Source organism: Cupressus sempervirens, chromosome 5 (genome assembly GCF_028749045.1).
Source record: "Cupressus sempervirens isolate cs-2001-9-10 chromosome 5, ASM2874904v1, whole genome shotgun sequence".
Lineage (NCBI taxonomy): Eukaryota > Viridiplantae > Streptophyta > Pinopsida > Cupressales > Cupressaceae > Cupressus > Cupressus sempervirens.
The window spans coordinates 198148116-198162407 of NC_143122.1; positions in this window are offsets into that span (position 1 = coordinate 198148116).

The window sequence follows — 14292 nt, forward strand, 5'->3', positions numbered from 1 at the left end:
CAAGATGCCAAATATGGATAAGCATTTTTAGTCAAGTTGATAATAATATGAGATAAACAATGATCAACATATACAATCATGTTGATAATCATATGAAATACATCTACAAAATTTTCTCAATGAAATATATATAAGTGCATCAGTTGTATTCAAAAAGCAATATCATAATAACATTGAACTTATGTATATCAATATGTAAGTCATAATGATATGATATATGCATACAATTCATATTTTTTACTTATAATGTTTCTCTGATTGAAGCTACATACTTTAATAGTTATCCTATTTATAGCTCTAAAATTAGTGCACATTCTCCATTCTCTATTCTTCTTAGGCTCCAATACAACAAGAACCACACAACAAATCATTTTTTTTCTAATCATACATTTCTCAAGTAATGCACTTGTCTATTCAATTCTTCATTCTCTACAAGTTTTAGTCTATGTGGTACTTTATTAGATAAATTAGCTCTAGGTATCAAATCCATGCAATGACCTATACTTCTCACATGAGATAAACCATCAAGGACATTATAAAAAATAATAACTTGAACTTCCATCAACAAAGATCTAAACTTAGGTGCATGTTGAAGTTCATCTTATTTCTTAATTTTTATATAGGAATCAAAGAAAAGTAAACATTATGTCTCTTGATCCATTTAAAAAATTGATTTCCTTCAAGCGAGTAAACTCTAACTGTAGTACAAGAATCTCCTCAAGTTTCTCAATCAAATGCAACAATACTTGTTTATTTTGATTAGCCAAATAGTATATTGATTCAATCCACCATCATGCAAATATTTTCTATCATACTACCAAGGCCTTCTCAAAAGAATATGTCATCAATCAATAGAAATAATATCACACAAAATCATCAAAGTAATTCCCAATCTTGAATTTCACAAGGAATTTTTCACTCACTAGTAATTTGTGTTCATCCTTGATCCAAGCAATGTGATAAGGTTTAGGGTGCTTCAATTTCCACATCTTCAACTTAGATACTAACTCCTTAGATGCAAAATTAGTAGAACTACCATTATCAATGATCACTTTGTAACATTTATCTTCAATCTTAGATCTGGCTTTAAAGAGACTTTTCAATTCTACAAGTTACTTGTCATCATTAGGTTCTCTCCTTTCTTAGGCTCTTTCAGAGGATCAATAGCTTCCTCTTGAATCAAACCAATTCTGCTACTAATTTGTGGCTTCTTGTAAAAAAATATACATTTAAAAGCTCTATACCCTTCTTTTCAACATTTAAAAGAAATTTTCTTAAACTAAGATCTATCTTCCCTCTTTCCATTACTATTATTTCTCGGGTAAGAAGAAAAATTACCTCTAGTACATTACCTCTTTCCCTATTAGCATTGTCATCTTTCTATTCAAATTTACCTCTATCATGATGCACGTACTATTAGATCTTCAACTTTATCCATAAGATCTACCTCTGCTCCTTTGAAATCTTCTACCTCTTTCTCTTTTTCTATGTTCATGCTTCTTTGTGAAAATATCTTCAACTTTCAAGGCATACAAATATGCTTCTTCAACACTTTCCATTTTTACAAAGCTAATTTCATCTTGTATAAAATTCCTTAAACCATTCAAATATCTAGCAAATTTCTTATCCTTATCATCAACATCTCTAGATCTAATATCCAACTTATATAATTCCTTAGTCTAATCTTTCACACTCATATCTTTGTGTCTTATATTTTGAATTATTCTCAACAAATTAACATGATAATCAAGAGGAAGAAATTTCTTTTTCAACTTACCAACCATCTTTACCCAAGTCTTGATATTTTATTTTCCTCTTCTTTGCATATTAGTTTGCAAGCATTCCAACCAAAGAGAAGCATGACCTCTCAACTTTGTAGCTACTATGTTCACCTTTCTATCTTTAGGAATACTTTCATAATCAAAGAACATTTCAATCTCAGAGATCCAATCTGACAAGACATCAATATCCAACTTTCTACTATAGAAAGATAGTTGAAAAGAAGGCCTAAAATTTTCTCTACTTAAGGATCTCAAGAGTCTTCCTTCATCTTGTTCAACCTCAGGTTTAGGATCATATGCAATTTCTTCTTCTTCATCAATAACATCATCAAGGTGTACTCTTGTTCTCTAGGATATTTTAATAGCTTCAAGTCTATCTTCAATTTATGTCTACATGTCTATAATAGCATTATCTACATTTCCTCTATCTTGAACCATTTTTACAATAGTTCCTATAAGAATTGTAACCTTTACAAGTTATAGGCCAAAAAATTGGTTTGCCACCCTACAATCAATCCATAGCAAGGTTCTCTACAATCCAAAACTTTGCAAGGAAAGAAATCACACTCTGATACCACCTGATGCAAGGCCACAAGCCCAAAGAAGGAAATCCTAAGATATCATCACTAAGAGTTACACATAGAAGCCAATATACAAGATAAACCATTAAAAATTATATATAATCCAATATAGATATGTGAGACAATCTTCCATTTGTTGATCTCCATGTTGTGTTGACTATCAATGTCAACCACTTAGTCATTTCCCAGGAAAAGTTAGTCTCATCAATGTGACTGAGCCATCCAATGAAGGCCAAATGATTATGGACTTGTTCACATTTCAGTTTGTGTCAAACAATTCTTAACTAGTTGTCGAGCACGCTAGTATGGACCTAGTGACAGTTTATGCCAAGTAAAGATAAAAGATGTCAAACTAAGAAAAGTAAATTTATGTAGAGTGAGATAGTTACTACCTAGCATACAAAAGTTGAGGGAAAACATGAATATTAGTATGGATTGAGCCTCAAGATATTCAAGTGTCGAGTAAACCAATTTTTACATATGTGTTTGTGATGACACATACACTTATGTAAACTACTTTGGCCAACTTCTACACTTGATTTACATATTGTAGAGATAGCTAAGGAGGTAATTACACATTTTTTTAGAGGACATAAATACCTAGGAAGGTAGAGTAACTGATCAGAAAATTGGAAGGACTAAGAGACAATAGGGAGAGATCTGGGTCACTAATCATGATCTAGAACCTTCTCTAGTTGTTTATTTAAGAAGGGTCCAAGCCCTAAATCTATGTGTATGTGAGAAGGATCAAGAGATATTGAAGAGACAAGTGTATGAGTGAAGGAAGGCTATGTTTGATAATTCAAAAGTAGAGATCACTTGAGAGCAACCTAGCAGTGACGGGAAGAATAGAGTATATTAGCTAAGGAGATCAAATTAGATAAGGAAAGAGAAGATATGTGACCTAGCATCAAAGTGTTAACCAAAGGATAAGGTACTGAGAAATTTTTACAAGTGAATTAGGGTAAATCTCTTAATAGAGTGGTTTTAACATAGGTCTATTTAAATCTCCTAATAGAGTGCTCACTTAGTTGTAAGTTTTAAATCCTTTGGTCAAGATAGACTAAACAAGTCTTGTAAGTTCTTAGTAGTCAGACCCCTCATAGGGTAGATCATTAGAAGTGATCGAACATTGTAGCCTTGACAAACACACTTTATTTCTATAGTAGTGAAGATTTGTGGGTGTCATCCCTACCCCAGTTTTACCTTCACCTTGGGGGATTTCTGGGTAACCAAATCTTGTGTGCTATTTTATTCATTTACTTTCATGTTTATGGATGTAATGCACACTTAGATCTATTTACAATATTATAGTTTATGGTTATATGATTCATGATCTAAGATATGAGATGGATTATAGGTGAATACATTTGATTTGTTATTTGTTTAAAGAAGAAAAAAGTTTTAGTAGATCCCAATTCACCCCTCCTCTCGGTATCTTGTCATTCCAATAAGACTTCCAAAAATTGATATTAGATCTTTTTTCTCTTAGAAGCAGTCTAACAACTCGAGATTTGAGATCTTGGAGATGGAGGCTTATAAGTTGGGAAAGATCATTGAAAATTAGAAGCTTGATATCCAGATCCTACTGCAACAACTTGAAGCAACAAGAGAGGTGTTAAATAAATCCTTAAAGAGAAGAAAGGCCTTAGATATCCAACAAAATGATACTCTATATGAAGAAGACACTGAAGGACTACTTGACAATGGAAATTCTATTGAAAGTGATGCAGCCATAGAAAACCTATTGGAGAAGAACAACATTTTGAATGAAGAAGTTAGAGGATTGAAAAGAGAACATGAAATCCAATAAGTAAGACTATGTGAAGTAACTGAAGAGAAAAAGAAAGATGGAGGAGATAAAATCATGGAAGAAGAAGACATAAGAAAAATTGCTACCAAACTTGATGAAATGACATTTGATGTGTAGAAGCTCACAAAAAATCAGCTAGACATGATTAATCAGTTGCTACCTGCAAATCAATAACTAAATAGGAAGGAGATAGATATTGAAAATTCGAGATCAAAAAATGATCAACTGAGAATTAAGTTAAGATCTAAAAAGGAACTCATTGAAAGGATGAAAAAATCCAATTAAGCTATAAGGAACTTTGAAGAACTCATGAGATCATCAAGAACACCTAGTGATACCTCTGGACTAGGATATACCAATCACCTTTCATCCATTGAAGAAGAAGAATATTATAAGAGTGGAGAACAAAGGAATGCAAAGCCAAAACTCAACAAACCCACATGTCATCACTATAGAAAATAAGGTCATACAAAAAATATTTGTAGAAGCAAGATTGGTAAGAAATACCCTAAACCAAAATTCAAAGGTTATTGTTTTAATTACAAGAAGAAAGGACACCAAGCACATGAATGCATGCCAAAATCTAGCAATACACCAGTTGCACCTAGATTTGAAGGTTGTTGCTGCAAATATCATAAATATGGAAATAGATCTCAAGAATATAGATCCAAGGAAAAACCTAATTGGATAACCAAGAACAAGCTAATGCATCTAAACAAGGTAACACTCATAATTGGGATTATAAAACATGGTATAGTTGTCACTATTATGGTAAATATGGACATGTAGTACCTCTTGCATTTGCAATCTGTACCTTGTTATATTTTGATTCAAGATATTTTTGTGCTCATGTTATGTTTCACATTTGAGATGATCTGAGGGTTGGATGTTATACCTTGATTTTAGTATCATAGATGATATACTACTATGTTGTTTAGTTTATCATATTTGCATGATGATGCCATTTTGAGATGATAGGATATTTTGTGATGATATCTAGTTATCTAGTATTTGGACATATCTCTGATTATGTTATGTGATGTATTTAATGCTATGGTTATTTACTTCATTCTTGCTTCATTATGCTTTATGAAAACATGACTTATCTAAATGGATTATTTTAGTATAATTAAATAAATTTTTTAATTGGATGATTTAATGCACTTATTGCTTTGGCTACATTCTTATATGAAATTACACTTGATCGTGTGTTTTAGTGTGTAGGATTTATATCCTTGGTAGTGGCACATGGAGTTAGTGATTCAACTATTCATATTTGCCAATGTCATCCCTATATGGTTGACATATCCTTATATAAATGTTTAATTAAACCTTCTAATGATTTTTCAAATCCAAACTCATTTACATTATGTGATTAGACCAATAAGCATTTTTTTATATTTAGAGTTTTACATTGTCACTAAGTGTTAAGGCCATCTATGATTTTAGTTTCAGGGTTTTCAGAATTTATTTAATTAAATTTTAATTTCTAGCAACTTTTCCATAGATGAATTCCTATTACTAGGAATAACCTATTTTTATTTGGGTTGACTTGGAGTCTAGCTAGTCTAATTGGCTATTTTCTCTAATTGATTATTCACTCAAAAAGTGAATTAGTATTGCAAGAGGAATTTAATTCCTCACTTCTCACTTTTGTAATTTGGAAAATTGAGAGCTTTTTTTGAAATCCTTTTTTGAAGGATTAGTTTTCTATTTTTTGTGAGAGCTACAGGTGTGGGATCTTCACAATGACAAACTCATTGGATCCATCTCGAGAAGACCTTACTTTGTCGTCATTTTTTACTGTATCTGTAGATTATTTATTTTACCTGGCTTTTTTCTATTTTTTCCCTTTTGGTTGTTAGGTAGGGCTCTCCTATTTTCATGTTTTAGCTCTATTTCTAGTTTTGTTTCTAGTAGTTGTTTGTTTGGAGGTTGAGAACTAGTGTTCCCCTCTATTTCTATTTGCTAGTTCTACCTAGTTGTGTGGGTATGAACATTTTCCCAATTTTTGGGATAATGGTTTGGGGTTTCACACTGTTATGCAGGCCATTTTTGTATACAATGTCTGAACCTATTTATTATTTTATTTTCATGGATTTAGTACCTAAAGACCAAACGAGTTTTATTTTCTAAGTTTTGAGGTTTTCACCTCATTTTGTGTGCCACCTTATTTTTCTCAAATTTTCTTGGCATGATGTTGGTCATGGACCTAGATCATCCATTGGGATGCCAATGAGATTATTGTTACACTTTCATGTTGCAATGGGATGCATGATGTATACATCCTCCTGGGCTTGTTTCCAATTGAGTGATATTTTGCTTGTGTTCTCATCCAGTCCTTATATTATGATCTTCATGATGGTGGTACACCACATATGAGTATGTGTGCGTACATTGTTGGGTGATTTACAAGGCTCGATCTTCCATGGTTTTCTGGAAGTTTGATCATTTGGGGTTGGGTTGAGAATGTGCATGCCTACGAGCACTCATCATTGGATAAGCATGGGTAGGGTAGGATAGAATATGGAGGGGGATTCTATCTCTGTAGCATGGTGTCCATGCCCAATGCATTCACATGTAGAAGTTTTAATCAAGTGATAACTAAATAAAATAATGGGTGGTAATAAACTTAAGATAATAAAAGGGATTCTGGATTTTTCTCCTTCCATTGGGAAGTGAGAGCTGCCATTACTAACTTGGGCTATTTGATGCCAAGTGACTCTCCATGATATCAGCCCCTACATAGTATCCCATTGAGTGTTGGACTAGGACCTGTAGTACTTGCACTATCTCATGTTCTTGGTTTCAGTCTTCATTACTGTCTGGTGTAAGTGTTAGTCATGGACATTTTCTTATTGTGTATTTGTGATTGGATCATTATCTCCATTAGCATGATGGGAGTGGACCTACAAGTTTCACATGGTTGGGAGGCATAGCTACCCATACCACAATTGGGGATCAGTGTATAGAGACAGTCTATAGTCCTAGTGCAATTGTTGCTAGATGTTTTCACTTGGTACTTTGGGTTGCAAAGTATGCTTTCTTGTGATTTATGATTCATTAGAATGCTTATATATCATGTTTAGATGATTTTAGTATTGACACTTCCTTTCTATGATGTTTAGCATATGATTAGATGATGTTATCTGCTTAGTTGGAGTATCTATTGCTTTTGGTGTAGCATGTTAGGTTTCTTGTTCTTATGATGTTATTACACTTTAGTAGTGACATAATTATAAGATAGCTCTGACTATCTAGCTAGCAGTTTGGGATATTACGTGTGGGGGATGGATAGGACCTTTAAGGTCTCATGATGCCATTATGATTGGGAGGAATTTCACTCTTAGCTTGTTATTTTAGTACATTGCAATGTTGCTTTCAGTTCTTCCCCCTTAATGCTATGTTAGATGATTAGATGCAATTCTACCTTGTAATTAGTGTTTCAAGTGTCTATGCCTCGAATATGGATCTGGTATTCCCTGCTATGGAGGTTCCAACTTCTTGTTTTATCCTCTTGTTTGTATTGGAGTATTTCTTTCTTTTCCGGGGTGACCATGCATTAGCATTGGGTGATGTTTTAAAGTATCACACGTTGAAAGAAGAAGAATCATGCAACACTAAAAGTATCACATGCCCAAAGAAGAAGAATCATGCAGCATTGGAAAGTATCACACGCCCATAGAAACTATATTGTGCAATACTTGGAAATATCACATGCCCATTGGAGAAAGGTCATACGATACTGGTAAAGTATCACATGCCTTCAAGAGAAGTGTCACCCAGACCCTAAAGTATCAAACTCCTTTAGAAATGTTGAATGATACTGGAAAGTATTGCACAATGTTGTATTAAATTATCACTGGGTCTTGGAAAAATGTATTTGGGCAGACAATGAGCACTTTTCAATTTGACCAGAAGTTTTTTGAAGTTGTTTTGGCTACCCTCTATAGTGTTCTTGAACACTTTGGAATTGCATTTTGATTTCAAAATATTTCAAATTTGAAATTCTTTATTTCTTTTCATGGTTAGTAGGGGCATTTGGAAATCCATTGGCATTTGGTTGTTTTTCTAGTCTTCCATTGTGATCTTTGTGATCCTCATATGTTGTATGTCATATGCATCCATACTTGTTTCAATTTTTAAAAAATTCTTGGCTTCTATTGAATCCTTGTTCTAAGGATCTTCGAGTGGGGCATTACATGACACATTGTAAAAAATTGTATTAGGACACATTTTAGAGGCAAGTATAAGAGTTGGATGAATGAAAGCTTAGTTTTCTAGTGTTGTGACTAGATTAGACATGTAAGAAAGAACTCTAGGACTTGAGAACCAACAACTATCAATGAGCACAACAAAGGAAAAGGAAAAGTTGATGCAGAATAATCAAGGAATGAGATGAATTAAACCTGGAGAAAGAAGGAAGCTGAAGGCATTGGTGGAGCTAGTGAATTTGAGATCACCCAATCCAATGGATTAGGTGATTACAATATTTCTAACTGAGAAAAGAAGGTATGTAAGGAACTATACATTTGAATGATATATTTTTCATCAATTCCTATGTTGACAAGATAAGTTAAAATTCCATATTTGCATGAATTAAGATGTATTAGGACATATTTGAGGCCAAGAACCAAGTAAAGAGCTCATATGCATAATAGATTTTGAGAATTAGTATTAGTTTCTATAGTGACTGAGTATTACTATATGAATTAGGCTCCCATATAAAATAAGTAGATATGTTGATCGAGCTAAGCATGGAAATGGTGGAGACCGAGTGGTGATTATGGTTGAGTGATGGAAAGAAGGTATTGTGAACAAAGTTTTGTGTAAAGGCTAAGACAATTATATTGCACCTATCATAGTATGAAGTATTTATTGAAGACCTAATCTGACCATTTGAAGGTATATATCAAAATTTGAAGATCATTTTCATTTACCAAGCAATTTCAAACTTATAGAGTGATTCCATAGTGTGCCATAGGCAAATTGCAAAGTGAAGTAAGTAAGACTTGTGAACCAAGTTTAATTGTTTTGTGAAGTTGTAAAAATTTATTTTGAAACCCAAGTTTGAAAATGGCATTATCTATATCTGGTACTAGAAAGGAAGTGTTGAAGGATGGTAATGCACAAATTGTAAGGAATTATCAATTCCCCCACCAAAATTTAGCACATACGCGGATGTTGCAATGATTGGAGTGTTAGAAATTTTTTAGCGCTCCCCTCGGAATTCGTGACAAGGCCTTAATTATCTCATGTGTACTATAAGTTGAGTGGTTGTAGATCAATATTGATAGATCAATCTTTTGGTGCAATGACAACCCCACTCTAACAAGTGGTATACAAGCTTGGTCACAAGTTTGAATCCTCAACTCCTTGAGTAATGCTAAGGGGGAGATTGTTAGAAATTAGTTCAACACTCCCCCTAAAATTCATGATAAGGGCTTAATCACCTCTTGTGTACTATAATTTGAGTGGTTATATCAACATTTATAGATTGATATTTTGGTGCAACGACAATCCCACTCTAACATAGAGATGCATAAAACACTTATCATTCACTAGTACATTTGGCCTCTATTTTTGATGAAAGATTTTGACAAGAGGCCAAATTGGCCTGTGAACTAATTTTTTTTGTTTTTTAAAGTTTATGCTCATGTGTATGTGGGGTGTCAAAATAGCCACAAACAAGGGATGTTAAAATAGACACGGACATGGGATTATATTTGAAAGTTGAAACACATTTTTCATTGTTTGCAGGAGGAGGTAGGTTCACATACAAAGGCTGGTTCACATTAAAAGCGGGTAAGCTTTTTTTGAGGTAATGCATTGCAATGCATGAAAAAGTTGAGAGACCCACTTTGTATATACTTATAATCACACTTCTTTAAAATCCCTACACAAAAACCAAGTAGCTGGCTAGTTTGGGTGATTTATTTTTTGAATTATGCTTATTTTATACACATGGAATATCTTTTCTCCTTGCGTGAAACCCTCTAATTTTTTTATAGGGCCACAAGTGTATATAAGTTGAGTGGTTATATTGACATTTATAAATTGATATTTTTGTGCAATGACAACCCCACTCTAACATAGAGATGCATCAAACACTTATCATTCACTAGTACATTTGGCCTCTATTTTTGATGAAAGATTTTGACGAAAGGCCAAATTGGCTTGTGAACTACCTTTTTTAATTTTAAAGTTTATGCTCCCGTGTATGCCAAAATAGCCACGAACATGGGGCATTGAAATAGCCACAAACAAGGGATGTCAAAATAGACACAAACATGGGATTATATTTGAAAAAAAATTAAAAGTTGAAACACATTTTTCATTGTTTGTGGGATTCATTGTTCATAAGAGGAGGCAAGTTCGCATACAGAGGCTGGTTCACATACAAAGGAGGTAAGATTTTTTTGAGGTAATGCATTGCAATGCATGAAAAAGTTGAGAGACCCACTTTGTATATACTTAGAATCACACATTCTTTAAAATCACTACATAAAACCCAATAGCTGGCTGATTTGGGTGATTTATTTTTTGAATTATGCTTATTTTATACACATGGAATATCTTTTATCCTTGCACAAAACCCTCTAATTTTTTTATAGGGCCACAAGTGTATTTTTTGGTAGGGGATCTCTGAAGACAGACCCAAATGCATATTGAGAAAGAATGGGTTACCCTCACCAAAGCAAAATCCCCACAAAATTGTTCTTCTCAAACAGGACAAGGGTGATTCCTAGGGTAACCTAAGAGCATTCCTTTGAAGATTGACTAGCAAACCTTTAATCTAGGGTAACCTGAGAGCCTTTCCAATGTAATATTTTGCATGATTTCAATTGAATGTGGAGAGGTGTAGATAAAAAAATTCTGAGTAATTTTTAGGAAACCACGCAAGGAAAAAATGTGCATTTGATTACTAGAATGTGACTAGTATACTGTCATAGGGTAAGGTTTTTGAGTGTGTAAAGTTGTAGTAGGGCTTTGTCCATTTTAAAATATGGATATAATATTGTGAAAATAGTATAATAAGAGTATATTGATGTGTGAAAGATCTATATTAAGTCTAAAAACAATATTTTTGGATTGGATACAAGAAATTGCAAATTTAGAGTAAACTGTCATAACACGATAGCAAGGTATAAAATTTGTTTTTATTTGATTTGATAAAGATATTTAGTGTGTCAAGATGGTTGGATTTTTGGAAAATCAATAGAGATGTTTAAAAGTGTCTTTAATGGTACAGGTAAGGAAGATACTATATTTTAAGGTTACTAGATGGTTGCCTTAACCTATATGCTAATAGGAAAGTGCAAACTTTTCAAGTTTGGGTTATGGGCAATGTAAATTCTGATCACATCATGATAAAAGTTTCTTTAATAGTAGGGGTAAGGAAGATACTATATGTTAAGGTTACTAAATGATTGCATTAACCTATATGCTAACGGGAAAGTGCAAACTTTTCAAGTTTGGGTTAATGGCAATATAAATGTTGATCACATCATGATAGTATTCCAAAGGTGTAGCTTTTCATCAGAATGAACTTGTGGAAGGGCTTAGTATTCTCATTAAGTCATGCAAACCCTGATTAGATTTGTCATGTTTTTTATAAAGGATGATTGGCCTAAAATAAGATAGTGTTGTGGTAGGTCAGACATATACAATCATGATGAATGCAAAGAATTAAATAGGGAGAGAGATATGAACTATGAAAGAGTTTTCAAATGATATGTTAACCATATTTTACGTATATATAGGTGAAGACTAAGAACTAATCTTGTGATAGGGAATATGTATGAACACAAAATTCTTCAACCAAGTGAGAATAATGTTCTCATGCAAGTTGTTGGTTGGTGGATACAATGTTAAGGTTTGGTAATCCTATGGTCATGATTGTAGGAGTTATGGATGATACCTTAAGAAGATACTATTTAAAATTGCTTATGTAAAATTATTATCCATATTTTTATCAAGGGTTGCAATTTATGTCAAAGTTTTTCAATTGATATTGGGATTATTCTTTTTTTCATCTTAATAATGGATCATTAAATGTGTTTGATTGAAAAGAACAAATGTTTAAAAGTAAAAACAATCATATTCTAGTTTATAGATTGTGAAAAACTAATATGAAGAATCATTTAAAAATAAATCATTAGTCCTCTTTCTTTGAATGTATTTACCATCCAAGTTTGTGATGCAGGAGCATCTTGCATGGAAAATTTTTATAAAAAAAAAAAAAACAGAAAAAAAAAATTTGTGGAGGAGAGAGAAAGTGACCAAAATTAGAGGAAAAATAATAAAAAATAAAAAGGAGAAAAAAAGGAAAAGGAGATTTCTATTTTCGAGGTGCATAGGTGGCGTAATAAAAAATAAATAAAAAATAAATGGTTGTCATTCCATTTATCGAGGTGTGTGGGTAGAATTCTAGAAAGTTATGAATATTGTAGAAAGTTGTGGATAATGTAGAAGGTTGTGGAGGAATTCTAGAAGCTTATGGATAAGTCATGCATTGGGTGGTAAGTGCCTATTTAAGCAAGGCATATGAGCATTTCTAATCAAGCTCAAGAAGGAGCTCAAAAAATAGAAGCTCAAGGAGTAGCTTGAGGAGTAGAAGCTCAAGGAGAAGCTTGAGAAGTGGAAGCTTGAGAAGGAGAAGCTCGAGAAGGAGTAGCTTTGGAAGTAGAAGCTTGGAAAGCTTGGAAAGTTTCAAGGTGTGAAAGAGGAGGAAGTGAAGAGTGAGTTTTCCTGAGTCTATGAATAGAGCGACGAATGTGAGGCAGTTTACAGCAGGATTGTGGTGGAGTTGTGAGTGTAGACAGAGCGCCGAATGTGAGGCAGTTTACACTTGGATCTTGGATAAAGTTGGAGAAGAGCTAGTGGCTGTGGTTTAGAAAAAAAGAGGTTGCTTGGTGGCTTGCAAGTACAAGTTGAGATCTCAGAGGTTTCTACCAGAGTGTGGATCTGGACTAGCTTGGGTTTGGATTGGATCTTGAGAGATCTTGTTGCATTCTTTGTCATGAGTTAGTAAGGGTGGTGTGGCCCTTTTTCAGTGGTATCAAAGCGTACCTTCATCAGTGGTATCAGTGTGTATCTACATTAGTTTGAAACCTCATGCTCTCTAAGTAGCATATTGATCTTCAACTGAATCTAACATTGGTTCAAACCACTTGGCATCAAGAGTTATACCATGCACCCTCTATGTTTCTCCTATGTGGAAGAAACATCATTTAACATGTAAGATCATCTAAAAAGTTTATACTTAGATTTGAGTCCTAGTTGATCCATGAAAAACTGATCAATCCTATATATCAAGAAGAAACTCACAAAGTTCTTTAAAAACAAAAACCTGTTTGAGAAATGGTGTCACCCTTGCTATCAAGAAGTGACACCATTAGATTATCTTGAAGGTTCTATACAGGGTTGTACCAAGTTGGGATCATTAGCAAAAATAAGAGAGTAAAAATTATAGTTGCAGAAATAGTTACTTAGAAAGAAAAATTTGAATTCCATGCAGTTTTTTTTCTTCCATTTACTTCAGAAGGACTTGTTTGGAATTCTCTTTTGAAAATACCAACTGAAAACAAAAGGAAACTAGTATCATTGCTTTACACTTTACATCCATGATTCATTTTAGCAAATAAAAGAAACATCTAATGGGCTACTCAAAAGGTGAAGCCATATGTTGGATTGCAAATGAATGTGTAGCCTCGACAACAAAAATTTTAGAAGTATATATATACAATTTAAAACAAAAAACCTTTAATTGACATGTATTTTCCTCCTGTTCAATATCAAAAAAAGGGCTATTAGAATCTTGCTAGATAGTCCTAATAATTCATTATTGCACCATGTTTCCCCAAATTACAAACTAGAATAACCAAGGAAGGGTGAAAGGATAGAATTAGGTTTTCTTGTCTATGAGAAATTTATTAGTCTTAGGATTTGACAAGTTAAAGCTTGTCAATGGGCAAAATTTTGAATATTCAAAAGTTATTAGAGTGGATTATAAAGGGCACATCAAATGCACACATTTTGACAACAAACTAGTAGCTTTAACTTAGAATGGAAATGTTTAATCTACTAACTTGAGATTAATTACATGACTTGGACC